This window comes from Pristiophorus japonicus, chromosome 2, assembly GCF_044704955.1.
Source record: "Pristiophorus japonicus isolate sPriJap1 chromosome 2, sPriJap1.hap1, whole genome shotgun sequence".
Taxonomy (NCBI): Eukaryota; Metazoa; Chordata; class Chondrichthyes; family Pristiophoridae; genus Pristiophorus; species Pristiophorus japonicus.
In genome coordinates this window covers 281,840,819-281,865,306 of record NC_091978.1, presented here as the reverse complement: position 1 = coordinate 281,865,306, position 24,488 = coordinate 281,840,819, and the positions used below count along the sequence as shown (strand labels likewise).

At 46.7% G+C, this 24,488-nt stretch overlaps 1 protein-coding gene across 1 annotated transcript in view; it reads left to right on the top strand.

The window, feature by feature from the left end:
- The window catches only part of fhip1aa (FHF complex subunit HOOK interacting protein 1Aa), a 288,301-nt gene that overhangs the window by 62,506 nt on the left and 201,307 nt on the right, over positions 1–24,488 (top strand). Inside the window, exon 2 of the mRNA XM_070871447.1 lies at positions 20,754–20,813. The gene's annotated coding sequence lies outside the window, so the exon portion shown is untranslated. The remainder of the gene's footprint in view (positions 1–20,753; positions 20,814–24,488) is intronic.

Here is a 24,488-nt window from a genome sequence, read left to right as displayed (position 1 = left end):
GGATATAGATAGGCTAAATGAGTGGGCAAAAATTTGGCAGATGGAGTATAATGTGGGAAAATGTGAGGTTATCCACTTTGGCAGAAATAATAGAAAAACAAATTATAATTTAAATGGAGAAAAATTGCAAAATGCTGCAGTACAGAGACATCTGGAGGTCCTTGTGCATGAAACACAAAAGGTTAGTATGCAGGTACAGCAAGTAATCAGGAAGGCAAATGGAATATTGGCCTTTATTGCAAGGGGGATAGAGTATAAAAGCAGAGAAGTCCTGCTACAACCAGGAGTACTGCGTACAGTTTTGGTCTCCATATTTAAGGAAGGATATACTTGCATTGGAGGCTGTTCAGATGAGGTTCACTAGGTTGATTCCGGAGATGAGGGGGTTGACTTATGAGGATAGATTGAGTAGGTTCGGCCGATATATATTGGAGTTCAGAAGAATGAGAGATGATATTGAAACTTAAGATAATGAGGGGGCTCGACAAGGTAGATGCAGAGAGGATATTTCCACTCATCGGGGAAATTATAACTAGGGGTCATAGTCTTAGAATAAGGGGCTACCCATTTAAAACTGAGATGAGGAGAAATTTCTTCTGAGGGTTGTAAATCTATGGAATTCTCTGCCCCAGAAAGCTGTGGAGGCTGGGTCATTGAATATATTTAAGGCGGAGATAGACAGATTTTTGAACGATAAGGGAGTCAAGGGTTATAGGGAGTGGGCAGAGAAGTGGAGCTGAGTCCATGATCAGATCAGCCATGATCTTATTGAATGGCGGAGCAGGCTCGAGGGGCCGATTGGCCTACTCCTGCTCCTATTTCTTATGTAATGCGCACCTGTTGAGAGGGGGGTGGGGGGGCAGGCAGCAATGTGAAGGGCCCGGCTTGGGGCTCTTCAGAAGCTGGTCTGAGGATTGGAGTGGGATTGGCAGTTGATTCTGTCAATGGGCGCGGGGTCTGGGCATGTTCCCTTATTACAGCAGCTAACTCCAACATGTGCTCCCTCATACGCTCTGACAGTGTCTCAACGACCTCCAACATTCCTTCCCTCATGTTCACTGAGAGTGTCTAAACTACCTGTGACATTCCCTCCCTCATGGTCACTGACAGCGCATCAGCTACCTGTGGCATTCCCTCCCTCATGTTCACTGACATGGTTTCAGCTGACTGAGATATTCCCTCACTCATGGTCCCGGACATTGTTCCCATTTCTCGTGAGAGTGGTGTTACTTCTCCCGACAGTCCCGATACCTCATCACCCACCTCACTGATGGGTCCAGGAGTTCGCACTCATTGCCATCATCTGAACCACATCTATTAGATCCTGCACCTCAGGAGAGCGCGGTCGAGCTCTCGTTCCCTTCCTCACCTTGGGTGTGGCTCACAGCACCCCAGTGGGACCCATGAGCTGGAATGGTGGGGCCCTGGGTGTGTCTCACTGTATCCCACCACTGGGACCCTGTGCCTTGCTGCACGCCACCACTTGGACCTGCAGCCTCGGACAGTAGGGCCCTGGGTGTGCCTCGCTGCACCCCTCTGAAATTCATGGATGTCCCACCAACCCTCAAACCACTAGTCAGGGAAGGCGCGAGCAACTCAATGGGCGGCACCTGCACCTCCTCCAAAGTGAGTACAAGAGATGGGGCTTCATCCATCCCCTCCACCTCCCCGTCATCCCCTTGCTCTTGGTCTGGAAGGTGGGATTGGAAGATGTTCTCCTCTTCAGGCTCGTCCTCGTCTGAATATTCTTCTGCATCATCAGGGTTGGCCTCAAGTTCTGCAAAATACAATAACACACACAAATGGTTAGCAGCAAAGGAGGGGGCTGGGTGGGTGGCATGAGTAGGCTCACACAGCGCAGGCAGCAGGCTGATTTGAAGGACCACGATGAATGATAGCACATTGCATCAACCAAAGCATAGCTAACGGAGACATCTCCATGAACCGAAGCATAGCTATCCCGTGCAGTATTTAACATTTAGCAATGCCAGACTGTGGAATTTGCAGGACTTGCCCTCTCCCTCGAATGTGGGCCCAGCTTGTGCAGTGGTGGTTGCTTTTCTCCAGGCAGGACCCATCAAAGCAGCAACCCTCTCTTCCAAGGGTTTCAGTGGGTGAAGGTTTGCCGGGCCTCCTCCTGTTCGAGTTCTTTCCCTTTTGTTATGTGCCACCTTCCTCTGCAAAGATGAAAATACAACTTTTTAGAGAGGGTGTCTTTCTGCTGGGTGGGACATATACATATACATATACAGCTGGTCACATTTACATTATAATTACAATTGCATTGAATAAATGAAAATATTACTTACACTAACTACTTAACCAAGGTCCTGCCACTTTTTGCACTGGCCTCCAGATCTCTGGATGGCCACAATTGCACAGTAATCTTCTGCAAGTTGGTTCCAGCGTTTCTTTATTTCTTTGGGTGGAACTTTTATGTGGCCTCTGCTGGTATCCAGTTCCTGCTATCTGTTCTCAATCACAGTAACTAGTGCCTCCACTTCTTCCTGTAAGAAATTCTTGGTCCTTGCGTCGCATCTTGAATTGCAGCTGCGATTTTTCCAATGTTCTCACACAGCACTCAACATTCTCACGCACTCAACTGGCTCTTTTAAAAATGACTGATTGCAGACCGGGAGCTGTGCTGCACATGCGCGCCCATAGGAATAACGTCAAAAATGTCCTTTTACCGTTTGGTGTATGTTTCCTCTTAGTATTTTTCTTCCCAAGATTTACCAACTCTCAATCCTTCACATTAAGTTTCATCGGACATCTATATGCCCAATCTACTAACCCCTTTCCTTCTGAATTAACTTGCAGTCCTCTTCACAGTTAACCATGTTCCCTATTTCGTATCATTCGCAAATGTTGATGTTGTGCAACCTATACCTGAATCCAGATCATTTGTACATTGGAGAGGCGAGCAATGTTCCTAGCGATGACCCTGCAGACTCTCCAAACAAAAAAACTCTTCTCTGTCCTTCAACCAACTTTGTGCGCTCACAACATGTACCAGTACCAGTTAACAGCATTGTGGGAGCAACTTCACTATGCAGACTGCAGCGGTTCAAGAAGAAGGCCCACCACCAGCACCTTCTCAAAGGCAGTTGGGGATGGGGAATAAATCCCAGCTTTACCAACAACGCCCACATCCTGAGAATAAATATATCTTAAAAGTCTCAAATGCTACTAACCCTTTGATATATTTCTATCTGCTTCTCTTATCAACAGATAGAAAACGGACATCTGTTGAAATAAGGAGTTTGAGAGGTGTGCATGATCCAACTGCCCAGAACAGCAGGCAATTGGTATGTGAGTGATTTGTATTTGTTGCAACATTTCATGGGCTAAAGGATGAGACAGACCTGCCAATGTTTTACCTGTATTGCTGTGTTGGCAGAGTGCTCAAGTAAAACATGGGCATGTCTGTACTTTTGGAAAGTAGAGTACTGTGCATTTCTCTTTACAATGTTGCACAAAGCTTACAGTGAAGTGTTATTAAGATACCTTATAAGTCAACATTACTAAATTACAGAAAGTGTGAGCATACTTACCGTGACAACTTTGCATTACCCATCAAATCTGATGCCAGGTTTCGCCCAGTGGTGAAACATTAAAACCTCAATTTTAACCCCCGTGCTCTACCTATTTATTGCTGAAGTGCCTCCAGAGTGACTTCTTAGAATGGTGTTTTTTTGCCTCTGCACCTTGCATTCAGTTGACCTTACTTTATGTCCGAGGTTAGGGCAATGCACCACAGGTGCCCAAAAAGCAGCAGTATCAGTGCTTTTGTGCTAAGACTGAATTAATGACCCCGATGTGCAGCTTTAAATGCCGGTTAGGCATTTAAATTGGGAGTGATTAGCGAAGAGTGACAAGAATGATTCCTATCCTAAGGCTCGAAGTTATGAAGATACAGTCACAACATTTTCTTACAATTTTCTCGCCTTCCATTCTCCTGAAAGTGTACTCACAAGTTGATTGGGTCCAATTTATATCGGGTATATTCATTTCCTTTGACAGTCCTGCTTATTCAACAGTTGGAGCTTTCTTGAAAGCTATGCAAATATGTACACCTCAAAAATGCCAACATAAATCAGAATTGAATAAAGTTTGAGGCCTATTGTTCAGGCCTGTAATATCTTCAGCAGACTAATATCAAGTTCATCTTAATGAGCAGTGGTTCTCTGATAATCAAAAGATGAACTGCCTGATTCCTGATCATGATCAATATTGTAGCCAGTACCTGTTTTTCATGACAGATCCCAGTCAACTCTTACCTTAATACTGCCTTAAATGTGACACATACTTCAACAAAAATATAATGAGTATTCATCCATGCCCAAGAGACACAAAGATGGTTATACATAAAGAGAGCCCCTCCCCTTATAGGACACATTCACACTCAACAATTACCTGTCTAGGACTGTGTAATGACTAGCATTTTTGTCCCTGTAAGCCAGGGGTGCCCAACCTGAGCCTGACCAGGAGCCAGAATTTAGAAATGTGCATTGCCAAAGAGCCTTAGTAATATGTAATGGTTTTATTTTCGTACGAAGTTCCTCGAAATCAAGGAAGACTTGCTTCCACTCCAAAAGTGAGTTCTCCGGTGACTGAACAATCTAATACGGGAATTACAGTCTCTGTCGCAGGTGGGACAGACAGTCATTGGAGGAAAGGGTGGGTGGGGAGTCTGATTTGCCGCAAGCTCCTTCCGCTGCCTGCGCTTGTTTTCTGCATGCTCTCGACGATGAGACTCGAGGTGCTCAGCGCCCTCCCGAATGCTCTTCCTCCACTTAGGGTGGTCTTTGGCCAGGGACTCCCAGGTGTTGGTGGGGATGTAGCACTTTATCAAGGAGGCTTTGAGGGTGTCCTTGAAACGTTTCCTCTGCCCATGGCTCGCTTGCCATGTAGGAGTTCCGAGTAGAGCGCTTGCTTTGGGAGTCTTGTGTCGGGCATGCGGACAGTGTGGCCCGCCCAACGGAGCTGGTCTAGTGTGGTCGGTGCTTCGATGCTGGGAATGTTGGCCTGATCGAGAGCACCGACAGTGCGACTGTCCTCCCAGGGGATTTGCAGGATCTTGTGGAGGCATCGTTGGTGGTATTTCTCCAGCGATTTGAGGTGTCTACTGTATATGGTCCACGTATCTGAGCCATACAGGAGGGTGGGTATCACTACAGCCCTGTAGACCATAAGTTTTGTGCCAGATTTGAGGGCCTGATCTTCGAACACTGATAATGTATATTTATACATTTATAATGTATATTATGATATATATGATCTATGATAATGAAAACTTACTTTTTTATTTAGTAAGACTTCTGGCAATCCTTGCTTGCATCAATTCCCTTTAAAATTTGGTTTATGTTCAGTTGTGTTCACACGCAACAGCTCTCCTAAGTGGCTGTCTGTCAAAACTGATTGGTGCTTGGATTTCACGTTTGAGTGTTGAGAAAACAGACTCTCAAAGATAGGTTGAGGCAAACATCGAGATTAATTTTAGAGCTGCACCTCTGATGTTGGGGTATTTATCTTTTGGTATAGATTTCCAGTAAGTAAGGGTCCCCTCTGTCGTCTGAACAGATTTCAATCTGTCATCTTCCAAAAGTTCTATTATTTCTAACTGGGATATTGCTGTGTCAGTGAATAAATTGGGCATCAGACAATCGACTTCAAAACTAAAAGTTCAATCAGAAATCTGATTTGAGGTCTTTTCCGCTGCAAGTCTTGGACTACTTCCTCATAATGGTCCTTAAGATCTTTAATCAAGCTTGCATATCTAGTTGTGCTCCGTTTTAGGGGCTCTGCTTTATCCTCTTTTGATGTGGCTTGAATTTGTGGCATTGAGGGAAAGAGTATCAACTCTCCCTTAAGTATTTGTCTTAAGCATGGGCCTTGCACTAAACATCCGTAAGACAAAGGTCCTCCACCAACCTGACCCCGCCACACAACACTGCCCCCCCCAGTTATCAAGATCCACGGCACGGCCCTGGACAATGTGGACCATTTCCATACCTTGGGAGCCTATTATCAGCAAAGGCAGACATCGACGACGAGATTCAACACTTCCTCCAGTGCGCCAGTGCAGCTTTCAGGTGCCTGAGGAAGAGAGTTTTCGAAGATCAGGCCCTCAAATCTGGCACCCAGGTCTGCAGTGATACTCGCCCTCCTGTATGGCTCAGAGATGTGGACCATATAGAGTAGACACCTCAAATCGCTGGAGAAATGCCAGCAACAATGTCTCCGCAAGATCCTACAAAATCTCCTGGGAGGACAGATGCACCAACGTTAGTGTCCTCAATCAGGCCAACAGCCCGAGCATCAAAGCTCTGACCACACTCGACCAGCTCCATTGGGCGGGCCACATTGTTCGCATGCCTGACAAAAGACTCCCAAAACAAATGCTCTACTTGGAACTCCTACACAGCAAGCGAGCCCAGGTGGGCAGAGAAAACATTTCAAGGACACTCTCAAAGCCCCCTTGATAAAATGTAACATCCCCACTGACACCTGGGAGTCCCTGGCCAAAGACCGTCCTAAGTGGAGAAAGAGCATCCGGGAGGATGCCGAGCACCTCTAGTCTCGTCGCCGAGAGCATGCAGAAAGCAAGTGCAGGCAGCGGAAGGGGCATGCGACAAACCAGATTTCCCATGCACCCTTTCATATGAACATAAGAACATAAGAAATAGGAACAAGAGTAGGCCATGCGACCCCTCGAGCCTGCTCTGCCCATTCAATAAGATCATGGCTGATCTGATCATGGACTCAGCTCCACTTCCCCGCCCGCTCCCCATAACCCCTTATCCTCTTCAATGACTGACTGTCCCACCTGTGACAGAGACTGTAATTCCCGTATTGGACTATTCAGTCACCTAAGAACTCACTTTTAGAGTTGAAGCAAGGCTTCCTCGAGGGACTGCCTATGATGATGAAGGTTTTGTCTGTGAATTAATTGCAGTTTGTTTATGAACGCCAATATGCTTTGCACTAGATCTCACAGCAACTTGAATGTCCCCTGTAAGTCCACGTTTTGTTTATCCAAATACAACATCATGTCTGCAAGAAATGCCAAGTCTTGAACCCACCCAGGATCTGTAAGCTTGGTGTGTATTCTGTGCTTCTCTTCCATAAACAATTTCACTGGTTCCAGCAACTTGAAAAAACGGGAAATAACACTTGTCGAGAGCCATCGAACTGAGCAGTGAAGTGACAAATCGGCAGAGGAGTTGTCTTCATCCAGTTCTTTAATTAGATTTTGAAATTGTCTGTGATTGAGTGCATTTGTGCGAATGAAATTCACAATGTCTAAGACAGGTTTCATGATGTGAACTAATGAGATTTTTAGACACCAGTTGCTCACGATGAATAATATAGTGAAATGTCCAAAATTCAGGCGAGCTCTCATCAGATTTACAAAGCCCTATTAATCCATTCACAGATCCCCAAATGGACGGAACCCCGTCCGTTGCAATGGCAGTGAGCTTCTGTAAAGGCGAGTTATTTTTTGAAACTACTGACATCAACACCTCTTTTAGATCTCGTCCATGAATTCTGACATGATATCGAGGAGTTCTTCCCTTATAACAGTCGTCAGACATGGTGTGGACAAATATTGATAACCGGTTTATCTTGTACATCACATGACTCATCCAAAGCGATGCTCAAATACTCACACTGCTGAAGTTGTGAATGCAATTGTGATTCAATGTCATTGTTCAGGTCGGAGATTCTGCGTTCTGTTGTGTGGCGTGAGAGCAATAGGCCAGAAATTTTCTTCTGTAGATTCTTGTTCTCTGGTGACAGGATTAAAATCACATCAGTGAGGCACCTTTTTATAAACTCACCTTCAGAGCAGGGCTTTGTCACACGGGTAATGTGAAAGGCCACACAATAGGAGGCTAATGTTACAGTCTGAGATTGGTTGGCAAATCTGGTGAAGACCTAGGCATGTACCTCTGTTTGTTTCAATGTTTTTAGTTTTAAAGTAAGGAGTTGAGAACCTTGTGGGAATTCTTGATCCAAATGTGCATGGCTCGAAGTGAAATGACGCTGCAAATTTGAAGATTTGAACTGAGAGATACACATCTGGCAAAGAAGACACATGACCTTACCATTATGTTCAACAAAAATGTACTTATTCTACCACTCCTGTTGGAAACCATGATTTTCTTCGGTATATTTTCATTTTTGTTTGCACTTGCCTTCCATTGTTAGATAGGGAAAGACATTTTTAAATTAAAATTCCACAGCCACACAAACAGTGTTTGCAGTCCCACTTTCGAGGCCAGACTGAGCGCCCTAGCTACCTCCAAGCTCAGGCACCAGTTGCTTGCCGCGAGTAGTCACGTGATGTAACAGGCGGGACTTGGCCATCGGCTATGGAAGCTAGTCACCGTATAGCCTATACTTGTTCAAAGATTTCAGGAGCCGCATATTGACCTCTGAAGAGCCGCCTGTGGCTCTCAAGCCACCAGTTGGCCACCCCTGCTGTAAGCAGCTAAATCTTTGAATACAATAGCAAGTTTATTTGCCAACTAAAATAGCAATTCAACATAATACAAAGAATTAATAGCACTGCTATAATTATTCAGGGCGTGTTAGCTTTTTATGGGTGTTTTCCTAAATCTGTCAATGTGGGATCACATGCCTCTCCAAATTCTTTATGTTGACAGTCACAAGGTTGTTTAAAGAGAAAAAAACTTGCATTTATATAGAGCCTTTCAATATCGCAAGACATATTCACAGATGATGAAGTGCTTTTGAAGTGTAGTCCTTATTGTAAAATAGGAAATGCCGCGGCCAATGTGCAGACCACAAGGTCCCACAAACAACAATGAGATAATGACCAGATCATCTGTTTTAATGATAGTTGAGGGATAAATATTGGCCAAGACACCAGAGAATTCCCCTGCTCTTCGATTATTGCCATTACATCTACCTGAGAGGCCAGACGTCTTGGTTTAACGTCTCATCCAAAACATGGCACCTCGGACAGTGTAGCACTCCCTCAGTACTCAGATCTCTGGAGTGCAGCTTGAACCTACAACCACCATCATCATCATCATAGGCAGTCCCTCGGAATCGAGGAAGACTTGCTTTCACTCTTAGCATGAGTTTTTAGGTGGCTGTACAGTCTCTGTATGAGAACCACAGTCTTTGTCACAGGTGGGACAGATAGTCGTTGAATGAAGAGGTGGGTGGGACTGGTTTGCCGCACGCTCTTTCCGCTGCCTGCACTTGATTTCTGCACGCTGTCGGCGACGAGACTCGAGGTGCTCAGCGCCCTCCCAGATGCGCTTCCTCCACTTAGGGCGGACTTTGGCCAGGGACTCCCAGGTATCAGTGGAGATGTTGCATTTTATCAGGGAGGTTTCGAGGGTGTCCTTGTAACGTTTCCGCTGCCCACCTTTGGCTCGTTTGCCATAAAGGAGTTCCGAGTGGAGCGCTTGCTTTGGGAGTCTTGTGCCTGGCATGCGAACTATGTGGCCTGCCCAGCGGAGCTGATCAAGTGTGGTCAGTGCTTTGATGCTGGGGTTGTTGGCCTGGTCGAGGACGCTGATGTTGGTGCGTTTGTCCTCTCGGGATTTGTAGGATCTTGCGGAGATATCGTTGGTGGTATTTCTCCAGCGACTTGAGTTGTCTACTGTACATGGTCCATGTCTCTGAGCCATACAGGAGGGCGGGTATTATTATAGCCCTGAAAACCATGAGCTCGGTGGCAGTTTTGAGGGCCTGGTCTTCAAACACTCTTTTCCTCAGGCGGCCGAAAGCTGCAATGGCGTACTGGAGGCGGTGTTGGATCTCGTCATCCATGCCTGCTTTAGTTGATAGGAGGCTCCCGAGATATGGGAAGTTGTCCAGGGCTGCGTCATCGATTTTGATGACTGGGGGACAGTGCTGTGCGATAAGGACAGGCTGGTGGAGGATCTTTGTCTTGCTGATGTTTAGCGTAAGGCCCATGCTTTCGTAAGCCTCCGTAAATACGTCGACTATGTCCTGGAGTTCAGCCTCTGTATGTGTGCAGACGCAGGCGTCAACGCAGGCACTGAAGTATGGCAGAGAGGCACTACTGGCGCGAATACATGACATCTCTTTCATCTGGAGGGAGGATAGCATGCCGGGAGATCTCCGAGATGCAGTGATCTTTAAAAAAAGGGACAAGTCCGACTGCGGCAACTACAGAGGAATCTCCCTGTTATCAGCCACTGGGAAGGTTGTCGCTAGAGTCCTTCTCAATTGTCTTCTCTCTGTGGCTGAGGAGTCATTCCCGGAGTCACAGTGCAGATTTTGTCCCCTACGGGCACAACAGTCATAATTTTTGCAGCGCGACTGCTGCAGGAAAAATGCAAGGAACAGCATCAGCCCTTATTCATGGCTGCCTTCAACCTTACAAAGGCCTTTGACACTGTCAACCGCGAGGGTCTATGGAGCGTCCTTCTCCGTTTCGGATGCCCCCAAAAGTTCGTCACCATCCTCTGCCTGCTCCACGACGACATGCAGGTCGTGATCCTTTCCAACGGATCCATTATAGACCCAATCCATGTCCGGACCGGGGTCAAAAAGGGCTGCGTCATCGCCCCAACCCTCTTCTCAATCTTCCTCGCTGCCATGCTCCACCTCACAGTCGACAAGCTCCCCGCTGGAGTGGAACTAAATTACAGAACCAGTGGGAACCTGTTCAACCTTCGTTGTCTCCAGGCCAGGTCCAAGACCACCCCAACCTACAACAACTTACACTTATATAGCATCTTTTGTGTATCGAAATAGGGTTGAAGGATATTGAGTAAGAAGTTGGAGAAAAGGTAATAGAGGTGATTGAAGATATCATAAAAGGGGTAGGTTTTGAGAAGGCTTTTGAAGGTTGGGAGAAAAAGGTTGGAGGGATTAAGGATTAGACTCTAAAGTGTTGGGGAACAGTGGCTGAAGGTTTCACAACCAATGGAATGGAAAGGATGGGAGTGGTCACATAGGAGATCAAGGATAGATTCTGTGTGCTCGCATATGTGACTGGAACAGGTTGCAGAGGTGGGGCAGAGTACAATACCATGGACGGGTTTGAAAACAAGGATGAAGATTTTGAAGTTTAATCAATATTTTTCATCAATTTTCAACTTTTTGAAATTACAGTTGGCTGGGAGATCCTGAGAAAGGGCTAAAATACAGAGAGAACTATTCTAAGGGGAGAGAACTATTTTAAAGGGGTGATGTATGCCCTAAAATCTTTATGTTCAAGTACTTTATGATCCAGGGAATCCAAAACAACTTTGAAAAGCTAACAATACCAAGCACCAGAATTGTCTGAATTAAATAACATTTGAGCATTTAATGTTTGTGTATGCACACAATTGTGTCAGCACAAATCTTGCATGTTCTTAATTTTTATGCACAGGCTTTCCAAATAGTTGCCAGTGGCTAGCAACTGAAATGCTTGTTTTTTCAGACCGAAATGGTTGCTAATAAAGGAACCATAACCTAGTTATTGTTTCCCCTGTAAACCAGTATTTCTGTCTGCACCAATACTTCATAGTAGAGGATATCTTATTGAAAACCCTTTGGAATAGCACAGTGGTAACAGGCCTGTTAGCACAAATGCTTTTTGCTGACTCTCGTGTGTTCTGAACTGTAAAACTTCATCAAGAAAACACAGAGTCGATACAAAGCAGTTCCCTCCACAGTCAGCAATCTTATGATCTTGTGTACACTGGGACTCCTCAGAAGTTTGAGTCACTTGATTGCTCAACCATTGCCACTCCACTTTTCATTTGTTAAAGATGTGGGAGTTGCAGTGGAAGGCATTGCGACTAACAGAATGCTATTTTTTAAGCAATTGGTGCTGGATACTCCACTGGGTTTTCAACTCCATTCTAAACTGAGGGGTAGGAGCCAGCAGCTGCTTCTACCAGCTCCTAATTGTGAGTTTTATTATGTAACCCAGCAGGAGCACATCTAACCATTTACAATGGGTGAGGTCGAGACTGTTGTGCATTTCAAACAGAGGGAACAAATGTTGGTTAGCCCCTGGCAATTGATTTAACAGAACAAAAGTTCCCCCCCTTTCCCCAAGTTGCTGACTTATGAGATATCATTCCTCAAGCCCCGGCAGTACTCTGACAGTTTGTCCACATAGTCATTTGTCATGTGTGACCATAATAGTGAGTGTAAGGAGGCTGTTCAACCATAGGAGGCATCACAGCCTAGTCAAGTCCTGTTTTCATCTGACATCCACATAGGAACATTTTCCAGCAAGGGTCACTGAATAGCAATCAGAAACAGAAATCCTGGCTGATTTCCCTAGTTCCAAGCCCGGGATGTGAATGACAGCAACTTGCATCTTTATAGCGCCTTTAACGTAGTAAAACGTCCCAAGGTGCTTCACAAGAGCATTGTCAAATAAAATTTGACACCAAACCACCTAAGGAGATATTAGGGCAGGTGACCAAAAGATTGTTCAAGAGATAGATTTTAAGGAGCGTCTTAAAGGAGGAGAGAGAGGTGAAGAGATTTAGGGAGGGAATTCCAGAGCTTAGGCCCTAGACAGCTGAAGACACAGCCGCCAATGGTGGAGTGATTAAAATCGGGGATCAGAGGCCAGAAATTTGGGAGTGCAGAGAGCTCCAATTTTAGCGTCCCTCATAATGCTGTCTCAGCTGACATCTGCAATTTGGGACAGACTGGGAAGTAGACCTGGGACCTTCCTGCTTTATATGGGTCAGTCCCACATTATCAACCTATCCATTGGACAGCCCAAACACTTCTGTTGTATTTTGCTTGCTGTGTAGAAGAACCTTTCACGAAACTGCTTGTCATGGACAGGCTACGTTTGGGAAGCCTACTGGCTACTGGAGCTTTTCGCTATTCACATCCACCCTGATGAGGTAGACAGCTAGATGGACTGCTGAGATATTTCTTCCTTGATGGGGCTTTATTATTATCTACCATCAGGTTTAGTAAAGGAGTAACAGCATCAACATAGTCAACGGTCCTAGATTGTGCTGGCTTCCTGACTGAACTAAGGTGAATGAGACATCTGGAATCCACGGGAGATACAGTGGTCAGAAAAAGAAATGTTGCACAGAAACACAAACTTTTAACAAGAAATTCTGCAGAACGAAATAATTAGAAAATTGAAATATAAAGTAGCAATTTTTTTTGTGTGTTTTTACTGTTACCTTTTATATCTAATTTCCTCCAGCCCTACAACCCTCCACGATCTCTGCGCTTCTCCAATTCTGGCTTCTTCCGCATCCCCTATTTTGCTCCGTGGCAATTCTGCTTTCCGCTGCCTGGACCCTAAGCTCTGGAATTTCCTCCCTAAACCTACATTTTAACTGTGACTACACTCCAAAAGTACTTCATTGGCTGTAAAGTGCTTTGAGACGTTCGGTGGTCGTGAGAGATGCTATATAAGAGCAAGTCTTTCTTTTAACCCCCTCCACTTTTCTACCTCTCCTCCTTTAAGATGCTCCTTAAAACCTTCCTGTTTGATAAACTTTTGGTCATCTGTCCTTATATCTCCTTATAGAAACATAAAAATCTACAGCGCAGGAGGAGGCCATTTCGGCCCATCGTGTCCGCGCCGGCCAACAAAGAGCCACACGGCCCTCAGTCAGCAGCCCTGAAGGTTACATATAAACCTATGAACAATGGCGGAAAGATAAAGAGCATCCAGCCCAACCAGTCCGCCCCTTACTACATTCTACACTCTACCCCAACCGGAGCCATGCGGTGCAGTGCCAAATTTTGTTTGATAGCATTCCTGTGAAGCATCTTGGAATGTTTTACGTGAAAGATGCTATATAAATGCAAGTTGATGTCCCACCCACCCTTTCCCTCAACGACTATCTGCCCCACCTGTGACAGGGACTGTGGTTCTCGTATTGGACTGTTCAGCCACCTAAGGACTCATTTTTAAGAGTGGAAGCAAGTCTTCCTCGATTCCGAGGGACTGCCTATGATGATGATCATGATGATATTTTAGGTATCTCCCAGTGTCGAGCACTGAGTGCAACATACTTCTCGGATTTTGCCTATGCTGCTCTGCAACAATGTCATAGGGTATGTGTGAGTGAATGATGATGTAACTTAGACCTGTGAGGGTAATGGTAGCTATGGATATGTGTCCTCCCTCTATGTAGTATTTTCTTTTGAAACTCAACCACATTATCTCCATTTTTAATATGGTTTTGCCTGCAGGTCTGTAAACACATACTGCGGTTTGCCTTTTTAATTCTGTTAATTTCATATAAATTTACATGTAGAACAAGCAGTCTCTAAAGGTTGACCAGACTAATTAGTTGCAAAGGAGGCGTTAATTTGGAGTTGTTTATTTGTGGCTTGGGAATGTATCATTACAGGGACATCCTTCCAACTTCCTCTTTCAAGCCTGACGAGTTTAAACCAAACAGAATGATAAATGATGTCCTTGTTAGTGATTCAGCTAATACTTTGGGGATCAGGCAAGTTGCTTCATGAATTACATTTATTTGGTCCTCTGCAGCATTGCAGTTTTTTTCTTTGAGGTTAGAATGTAGGCTGAACATGTGCTACAACATTGGAACTATTGTTGAACTAGTGCTGTGAAAATCATCAATAGTTTCTAACAGTTTTTAAAAAAAATCAGTAACATTCATGAAATTCTATCTTTGTATTTTAACAATGTTTACAAGATAAACGATGGCCTGGTAGCTACAAAGTTAGAGCATTGGGCCTCTGAACTAGGAAAAATGCATTTTTTGAATCCAAATATACTTGGGAATTGGGCAGACAGATGGCAGATAAAATTTAATGTGGAGAAATAAAATTCAACATAGAGAAAAGCAAAAAATCCAGGAAGGGAATATTACTTAAATGGAAAGGAAATAATGGCCCGGATTTTTCAGTCAGCGGCAAATGAATGGCGCACGCTGTTCATTACGTTTACAGCTGCCCACAGACTTTTAGTGGCCTTTTATAGTTTACAGTTGGGTTGAAGGTAAGTTTTATTTTAAGGATTTGATGGGTTGCAGAGGGGTTTTGGTTTTCTCCCATGAACTTTGACCTTAGAGCGGGGGAATCCTCCGCACTGTGATTCTTTGCCTTTGCAGCCTTCTGTGCCTGCGCGTGGTATACCGGAGCCACGCATGTGCAGTATCCTGTTGGGCCATGCTTTTGGTGGCTCCATAGAATCATAGAAAATTACAACACAAGGGGGCCATTTGGCCCATCTTGTCTCTGTTGGTCGAAAAAGAGCTACCCAGCCTAATCCCACCTTCCAGCATCCTGACACTTCAAGTGCACATCCAAGTACTTTTTAAATGTGGTGAGAGTTTCTGCCTCTGCCACCCTTTCAGGCAGTGAGTTCCAGACCCCACCATCCTCTGGGTGAATTTTTTTTTCCTCATCTCCCCGCTAATCCTTCTACCAAATACTTTAAATCTATGTCCCCTGGTTATTGGCCCCTCTGCTAAGAGACACAGGTCCTTCCTATCCATTCTATCTAGGCCCCTCATAATTTTATACACCTCAATTAAATCTCCCCTCAATCTCCTGTTCCAAAGAAAACTGTGGTGTATGTAGCACGCAAATCACTGACTCCACACGGTCTGGTGTAAGTCTAACTGCTGTGACCTTCGTCCTTTATTGTTCAGCTCCAGAGTGCCTCCCAGGTGTGGTGCTCAGCCTTATATAGCCCTTGTTACAGGTACTACCAGGGTTTCCCACTGCAGCGCCCTCTGTGGCGTGGCATAGTACTTACATTACATTTAAGGTACTGGGACCATACACACATCATTACATAACATCACCTTCTCCCCCCCCCCCCCTACCTGGACGCAGGACAACGATACACACATCATTACATAACATCACACTTGTCCAATGGAAGGCAGGTGGGCATAGACAGTGCGTTAGTATGGTACATATTATCTGGTACATTAACTGGCTATTGACTGGTAGCGGAACCTTGATTTCCTTGTTAGCCGTTATCATTAATTGTACTTCATCCATTATTTTACACAAATACAGTGGCCATTCAGCATAAAAAAAGTAATTCTTATTATAAATTCACTATCTCACATTAACATAGCTCATTTTAGACTCGCTCTGCCAAACAGAAGTCCTTTGTGGGGACCACCTCTTTGTAAGGCCCTTTTAAGACTCCCGGGTGCATTTCTTTTTTAAGGCGCCATCTTTGATGCAGGAGGATTTCACGAGGCTTCTCCTTGGGCGCCGCCATCTTTGATGCTCTGCAGCTCCGACACGATGCCGCCGCCATTTTCTTCTCCGCCGCTCCGGATGCCCTCCACCGTCGCAGCCTCTGCTCCCCTCCGCTGCCACCTGACTTGCCGCCTCTCCTGCGGCCGCCGTGGCCTCTCCAGCGGCCGCACTTGCCGCGTCCCCCGCGGCCTCCGTAGCGGCCTCCCCTAGTGGCTGCCATGGCCGCCGCCGCCCGACGCTACCAGCTCCTCGGCGGGGCCCGCCCAACGGCCTCTTCCTCTGCGGGGCCCTTCCGAACCGCCGGCCCCTGAATCCCTCAGCACCCCGCCCGCAGCGTCCCGCCGGCTCACCCCCCCCCACTAGGCCCCTCTGTGCAGGGCTGCTTACCTGTGGGGGCTGGGGCTGCAGGGTCTCTGTGTGAGGTCCGGGCCTGGGGCTTGCCTGTGGGGGCTGGGGCTACAAGGTCTCTGTGTGAGATCCAGGCCTGGGACTTGCCTGTGGGTGGATTGAGGCTGCAGCTCCAGCTCGGTCGGCGCTGCTCTCTGGGGACCCGGGGCACGGCAGCACCCCGGGGAGCAGCAGCCTGTGGAGGAATGAAGTCTTCCCCGCTCCCACGGACCTTCCCCATCCACCTCCGGCCGAGGAGCGTCGGCCCATCGCCTGCAACGACCCTCAAAGGTAAAGTGTGCGTCTCGTCCGCGTGGGATACCTGCACCATCGCTCTGCCGAGAACAGGTATTAGTTCCCTGGTGTAGGTACGCAGCTTCACCGTGACCGGGACCAGCTTGGGTCGTGCAGCTGGGTTAATCCACAGTTTATCAAAAGTTCTCCGACTCATCAACGACGGACCCGAGCCCGTGTCCACTTCCATACTCACTGGGACTCCGTTGATTTTTACTTCACTTATCACTGGGGGCGAATCATCGGTACACGTATACAGTCCAAGCACCTCATCTTCTACCTGCTCCTCGCTGAACAGTGGATCATCCCCCACCTCCTCAGCCACATGGTGAGTCTGATTTCTTTTACACATACGCTGAAGGTGGCCTTTAATGTGGCAGGTATTGCACGTGTACTCCGCAAACCTGCACCGGTGAGCCCCATGGCTTCCTCCACAATGCCAGCATGGTGCTGCTTGATTGGCCCCCCTCAGCGGACTCTTAGCTCCAGGATCCCGAGGTCCGTGCTCTCTGTCCCGGGCAGAGCCACGTTCTGCAGTTTTGTCCGTGGTGGGCGCTATCCTGTGGACAGTGCCTGCCGGGTTCGAGACTGTGTGGATTATTTGCTTGGTGCTGCAAGTCGAGGTCATATATGCCCGGCTGATGGTGATGGCCTTTGTCAGAGTGACTGTGGGTTCCGTGGCCAGCAGCTTGTGAAGGAGGCCCTCGTGGCCAATCCACATAACAAAAACATCCCGCAAAGCCTTGTCAAGGTGTGCCCCAAAATCACACGGCGCCGCGAGTCTCCTGAGGTCCGCAGCATATTTGGTGACATCCTGGCCCTCAGGTCTGCAGTGATGGTAAAATTTGTATCTGGCCGTGAGGATGCTCTCCTTCGGTTTCAGCTGGTCACGAATGAGTTCAGTCAGCTCCTCGTATGACTTGTCCCTGGCGCTCCCGGGTGCCAGCAAATCCCTGACGAGACAGTAAACCTCATCTCCACAACTGGAGAGCAATATCGCCTTACGCTTCTCTCTCATTGCGTATGTGTCCTCCGTCAGGTCATTTGCTGTGAAGTAGTACTCGAGCCTTTCCGTAAAGGCCTCCCAATCATTGCCCACGGTAAAATCCTTTAGCGAGCCCAGAGTAGCCACGGTTACGTGGAGTTCGTCCGCTTCCTCGTTGCCAATGTGGTGTATGTAGCACACAAATCACTGACTCCACACGGTCTGGTGTAAGTCTAACTGCTGTGACCTTCGTCCTTTATTGTTCAGCTCCAGAGTGCCTCCCAGGTGTGGTGGTCAGCCTTATATAGCCCTTGTTACAGGTACTACCAGGATTTCCCACCGCAGCGCCCTCTGTGGCGTGGCATAGTACTTACATTACATTTGAGGTACTGGGACAATACACACATCATTACATAACAAAAACAACCCCAGCTTATCCAATCTTTCCTCATAGCTAAAATTTTCCAGTCCTGGCAACGTCCTCGTAAATCTCCTGTGTACCCTTTCTAGTACAATCACATCTTTCCTGTCATGTGGTGACCAGAACTGTACGCAGTACTCAAGCTGTGGCCTAACTAGTGTTTTATACAGTTCTAGTATAACTTCTCTGCTCTTATATTCTATGCCTCGGCTAATAAAATAAAGCATTCCGTGTGCCTTTTTAACTACCTTGCCTGTCCTGCTACCTTTATGGATCTATGGACATATACTCCAAGGTCCCTCTGTTCCTCCACACCTCTCCGTACGCTCTCATTTATTGTGTATTCCCTTGTCTTGTTGCCTCTCCCCAAATGCATTACCTCACACTTTCCAGATTGAATTGCATTTTCCACTTTTCTGCCCAAGTGACCAGTTCATTGATATCTTCCTGCAGTCTAACGCTCTCCTCCTCACTGTCAATCACACAGCCAATTTTTGTATAATCTGCAAATTTCTTTATCATGCCCCCTACATTTAAGTCTAAATCATTAATATATACTACAAAAAGCAAATGACCGAGTCCTGAGCCCTGTGGATCCCCACTGGAAACAGTCTTCCAGTCGCAAAAACATACGTCAACCCTTTGCTTCCTGCCACTGAGCCAATTTTGGATCCAATTTGCCACTCTCCCTTGGATCCCATGGGCTTTTACTTTTTTGATCAGCCTGCCATGTGGGACCTTGTCAAAAGACTTGCTAAAATCCATGTAGACTACATCAAATGCACTGGCCTCGTCGACCCTCCTTGTTACCTTCTCAAAAAATTAAATCAAGTTAGTTGACACGACCTTCCCAAAACAAATCCATGCTGACCGTCCTTGATTAATCCGTGTCTTTCTAAATGAAGGTTTATACTGCCCCTCAGAATTGATTCCAATAAGTTTCCCACCAACGAAGTTAAACTAACTGGCCTGTAATTACTCGGTTTATCCCTTCCTTCCTTTTTAAACAATGGTACAATGTTAGCAGTTCTCCAATCCTCTGGCACCACTCCTGCAGCCAGAAAGGATTGGAAAATGATGGTCAGAGCCTCCGGAATTTCCTCCCTTGCTTCTTTTAACAGCCTAGGATATATTTCATCCGGTCCTCGTGATTTATCTACTTTCAAAGATGCTAAACCCCTTAATACTTCCTCTCTCCCATCCAATATTTCACTCTCTTCCATGCAGAGGTCAGAGGATCTGTTGGTGGCCGGTGGGGCAAAGATCGAGGATCGAAAGGAAAGAATGAGGGAATCAGAGGAGAGAGAAAGAAATGAGGGAGACTGGGGGGTGGGGGGCAAAGAGGGAGACGCGGGGGGGGGTGTGGTGGGAGAGAGGGAAACTGGGGGGGGGGAAAGAGGGAGACTGGGGGGGGGGAAGAGAGGGAGACTGGGGGGGGAAGAGAGAGAGACTGGGGGGGGAAGAAAGAGAGACTGGGGGGGAAGAGAGAGAGACTGGGGGTGGGGGAAGAGAGGGAGACTGTGGGGGGGGGGGAAGAGAGGGAGACTGTGGGGGGGGGAAGAGAGAGAGACTGCGGGGGGGGGAAGAGAGAGAGAGAGACGGGGGGGAGAAGAGAGAGAGAGAGACGGCGGGGGGGAAGAGAGAGAGAGAGAGAGACGGGGGGAAGAGAGAGAGAGAGAGAGACAGACTGGGGGGGAGGGAAGAGAGAGAGACTGGGGGGGGGGGAAGAGAGACGGACGGGGGGGCTGGGGAGGAGAGAGAGTGGGACGGGGGGGGGTTAGAGGGCGAGAGGGAGGGATGGGGAGAGATGGAGGGATGGGGAGAGAGAGACTGGGGGGGAGAGAGAGACGGGAGGAGAAGGAGAGAGAGACTGGGGGTGGCGGGGGAAGGGAGAGAGAGAAACTGGGAGAGAGAGAGACTGGGGGAGAGGGGGTGATGGGCAGAGAGAGAGGGACAAGGGTCTCTTCCCAGGGACTAAGCGGCGGCTGCACTTTAGAACAAATCAGGTAGAGGCACTGCACATGTATAATGGCCGCTGGAAGGCCCTAAAGCAAATGAGTTTTAGTGAAACAAAAATTATTTTTAAAAAATTCACAAATTGTTTAATGCCAGAAAAAAATACAGGAAAGTGATGTTGAATGCCCCGTGGCAAGTTCCAGTTACATTTTGCCAGGTGTTGTCCCCTTTTTGAAAGAGTCTATCAGGGTTTTCTAAATCATGTTATGAGAGAGGGGAGAAAGTTTGTGCCCCTGTTTGTACCTCTGTTTGTACCTCAGTCTGTGAGAGACAGAGGGAACGACAGCAGAAAAAGGAAATAATTTTTCCAAAACCGATCCCAACTCATCGCCAAGACTGGGGACAGATAACCTCACTGCCTTCTTAGGAAGTTTAACCACTTTATTTACTTTCTTATTTGAGCTCTGTTTGGAATTAGTTTATTTTATTATTTTTTTGTTGTATCTTTGATGACAGCGTTGAAGAGGGAAAGAGAAACTTGGAACAACTTCTTCTGGCAAAGCTGCAACGAGACTTGTAAGAATTTAAAGATTTTTAATGAACTTTTGCCAAAAAATGAGTGTTAAAAACCCTTTCCCCCCCCCCCCCCCCCACCCCCCGCAAAGTTTTGGATGTGACCCCAGCTATTTACAATATACATTAATGATTTAGACGAAGGAATTTAATGTAATATCTCCAAGTTTGCAGATGACACTAAGCTGGGTGGCAGTGTGAGCTGTGAGGAGGATGCTAAGAGGCTGCAGGGTGACTTGGACAGGTTAGGTGAGTGGGCAAATGCATGGCAGATGCAGTATAATGTAGATAAATGTGAGGTTATCCACTTTGGTGAGAAAAACAGGAAGGCAGAATATTATCTGAATGGGGACAGATTAGGAAAAGGGGAGGTGCAACGAGATCTGGGTGTCATGGTACATCAGATATTGAAAGTTGGCATGCAGGTACAGCAGGCGGTGAAGAAGGCAAATGGTATGTTGGCCTTCATAGCAAGAGGAATTGAGTATAGGAGCAGGGAGGTCTTAGTGCAGTTGTACAGGGCCTTGGTGAGGCCACACCTTGAATATTGTGTACAGTTTTGGTCTCCTAATCTGAGGAAGGATGTCTTGCTATTGAGGGAGTGCAGCGAAGGTTCACCAGACTGATTCCCGGGATGGTAGGACTAACATATGAAGAAAGACTGGATCGACTAGGCTTATATTCACTGGAATCTAGAAGAATGAGAGGGGATCATAGAAACATATAAAATTCTGACGGGATTGAACAGGTTAGTTGCAGGAAGAATGTTCCCGATGTTGGGAAAGTCCAGAACCAGGGGTCACAGTCTTAAGGATAAGGGGTAAGCCATTTAGGACCGAGGTGAGGAGAAACTTCTTCACTCAGAGAATTGTGAACCTGTGGAATTCTCTACCATAGAAAGTTCGTTAGATATATTCAAAAGGGAGTTGGATGTGATCTTTATGGCTAAAGGGATCAAGGGGTATGGAGAGAAAGCAGGAATGGGGTTCTAAAGTTGCAAAAATCATCAGCCATGATCATATTGAATGGTGGTGCAGGCTCCAAGGGCCAAATGGCCTACTCCTGCACCTATTTTCTATGTTTCTATGAAAGAAACAGAAATAAAAATCAATTTTCCCTTCATTTAAACAAGTTTCAGCCAGGTCTTGAAGTCCAGACGCTTTTCAAGAGGGTCCGAAATGCTTAAAACATTAAAAAAAATAGAAATTTCTCTCTTTGATTTTGAGCAATCAACTGAAGTGAATAGCTTTACATAAACATACAAACATGCTGTTGAGGAGGAGGAGTGTAGGGGATGATTTGTAAGAGTTACTTTCTATTGACTTAAAAAAAATATCATTAAGACTATTAGGAAGAGAGCCTAAAAAGAGGGAAAACACAAATCATTTTATTTTGTCTGTTGTTCTATAGTCCTTACAGCCTTGCTTGACCCCGGTCCGGATGTGGCTTGGGTCTGTGGTGGAGCTGTTGGTCAGGATCACGGCTTGCATGTTGTCGTGGAGCAGGTGGAAGATGGTGACAAACTTTTGGGGGCAGCCGAAACGGAAGAGGATGCTCCATAGTCCCTCGCGGTTAACAGTGTCAAATGGCTTTGTAAGGCCAAAGAAGGCCATGTGGAAGGGTTGGTGTTGTTCCCTGCATTTCTCTTGCAGTTGTCGCGCTGTAAAGATCATGTCCGTTGTACCCCGTAGTGGATGGAATCCGCACTGTGACTCCGGGAGGAGCTCCTCAGGGAGAAGACGGTTGAGGAGGATGATAATAGGGATAACGGTTGAGTGGCTGATAACAGGGAGATTCCTCTGTAGTTGCCGCAGTTGGACTTGTTCCCTTTTTTAAAGATGGTCACGATTACTGCATCTCTGAGATCTCCCGGTATGCTCTCCTCCTTCCAGATGAGAGAGATGAGGTCATGCATTTGTGCCAAGAATGCCTCTTTGCCATATTTTAATGCCTCAGCTAGGATTCCATCCGCTCCCGATGCCGCCTTGTTCTTGAGCTGATGGTTGGCCTTTTCTACCTCGTGCAGGGCTGGGGTATTGCTGAGGTGGTGGCAAGTAACATGCTGCGGGATGGAGTCGAGGACACTCGTGTCAAAGGCAGAGTTAAGGCGATCTTCGAAGTGCTCCTTCCAGCGGGTCCTGACTGCCTTGGTGTCCTTGATGAGTGTCTCCCCATTCTTGGCCAGCAGTGGGGTGGGGCCTTGGGTTATTGGGCCGTAGGTGGACTTGACTGCGGTGAAGAATCCTCGCACATCATGGCTGTCGGCCAGCTGCTGAATCTCCTGTGCTTTCTGCACCCGCCATCTATTCTTTAGGTCGCGGGTTTTTTGCAGCACCTCGCCCTTAAGCCATCTGTGCAGCTGCTTTGCTGCTCCTGTGTTGGGTCCACCTCAAATTGCTGGAGAAATACCACCAAGATGTCTCCGCAAGATCCTGAAAATCCCCTGGGAGGACAGATGCACCAACGATCGTGTTCTCAATCAGGCCGACATCCCCAGCATCGCAGCACTGACCACACTCGACCAGCTCTGTTGGGCGGGCCACATTGTTCACATGCCCGACACAAGACTCCCAAAGCAAGCGCTCTATTCGGAACTCCTACACAGCAAGCGAGCCACAGGTGGGCAGAGGAAATGTTTCAAGGACACCCTCAAAGCCTCCTTGATAAAGTACAAAATCCCCATCGACACCTGAGTGTCCCTGGCCAAAGACCGTCCTAAGTGGAGGAAGAGCATCCAGGAGGGCGCTGAGCACCTCCAGTCTCGTCACCGAGAGCATGCAGAAAACAAGCGCAGGCAGCGGAAGGAGCGTGCGGCAAACCAGACTCTCCTCCCACCCTTTCCTCCAACTACTGTCTGTCCCACCTGCTACAGAGATTGTAATTCCCGTATTGGATTGTTCAGTCACCTGCGAACTCACTTTTGGAGTGGAAGCAAGTCGCCTTCGATTTTGAGGGACTGCCTATGATGATTCCTTACAAGTCCCAGGAATAATGCAATATCGATATCCTCTTAAATGTTTAATGGAGTGTTAATAGAAACACGAATTATGTAATGATGTATAAAAATTGCAGTAAGTTACTTTAGAAGAAACTACTATTTGTTTAGAGAAAGACACAGAAAATACTTTGATTATGTACAATTTTGATTTGGTATAAATATTTGAAATAGGAGATTGAAAATTGAGAAAGAAAGACTTGCATTTATATAGAGCCTTTCACGACCACCGGATGTGTCAAAGCGCTTTACAGCCAATGAAGTACTTTTGGAGTGTAGTCACTGTTGTAATGTGGGAAACGCGGCAGCCAATTTGCGCACAGCAAACTCCCACAAACAGCAATGTGATAATGACCAGATAATCTGTTTTTGTTATGTTGATTGAGGGATAAATATTGGCCAGGACAGCGAGGATAACTCCCCTGCTCTTCTTCGAAAATAGTGTTATGGGATCTTTTACGTCCATCTGGGAGGGCAGACGGGGCCTCGGTTTAACATCTCATCCGAAAGACGGCACCTCCAAGAGTGCAGTTGTCCCTCAGCACTGCACTGGAGTGTCAGTGCTCAAGCTCCTGGAGTGGAACTCGAATCCACAACCTTCTGACTCAGAGGCGAGTGTGCTACGCACTGAGCCACAGCTGACACTATGGCCCCAAGTTTCCACATGATTTGCTCCTGATTTT